This window comes from Loa loa, assembly GCF_000183805.2.
Source record: "Loa loa unplaced genomic scaffold supercont3.163, whole genome shotgun sequence".
Lineage (NCBI taxonomy): Eukaryota > Metazoa > Nematoda > Chromadorea > Rhabditida > Onchocercidae > Loa > Loa loa.
The window spans coordinates 78,849-79,730 of record NW_018108343.1 but is presented as its reverse complement, the minus strand read 5'-3'; positions in this window follow the sequence as shown (position 1 = coordinate 79,730).

Here is an 882-nt window from a genome sequence, read left to right as displayed (position 1 = left end):
ATAACAAGTAAATGAAATGTTTTAAAATGGTCAAATTTAAATTATTCATCAAATGAGTCCCATCAAATTGCAAATATATTTTATTCACAAAATGTGAATGACAAATTCCAATTATAGTTATACTATATAATTGATGTGATGACAAATGTCATACAACGAACACATCATTAACACTTCAATAAATTTAGAATTGTTCAAATGTTTCCGCTTCAATTACTTTGTTTGAGGGTAACAAAAATGGCCAAGAGATTTTCAGGCAACATTATAACATTTGCATAATCCAATAAAATGGTTCAATTTACATTTCTGAAATCTCATTATTTATTATACTTCAATTGAAATTGAATTCAAATCCAAGTACTCGTACAAATAATAATAATCTCACATATCATTTTTTCATAATTATTGTATTGATAATAAATTAGATAGAGGCAAATATCGAGGTCATCTTATCGATCTAAAGATTTTGAATTATTTAAATTCCACAATTAATCATCAAATATTTGAAATGACATGTGAATATATCTATTTAATTTGATAAAATAACACAATACAAATAGATAAACACAATGATAACATAAGATTAAATTTTCTAGAATTTATTATGAAATTCTGTTAATTTTCTTTTTTTTTAAAAAAAAAAGGAAAATCTAAAATTATTATAAAACACATAGATTATTTGAATTTTTAAAATTTGAAAAAAAGAAAAAAAGAACAAAGTATCAAAATAATTATAGAAAAAAGTATTATAATTAAAATTGCAATGTATTGACTTTCAAAAAATTTCCCAGAAAACTAATATTGCTAATTCAAACTTTAGAAAATTGTCATCTAATTGAAAAATGACGATGGAGAGAGGAACACGAACCATGATAGGATACT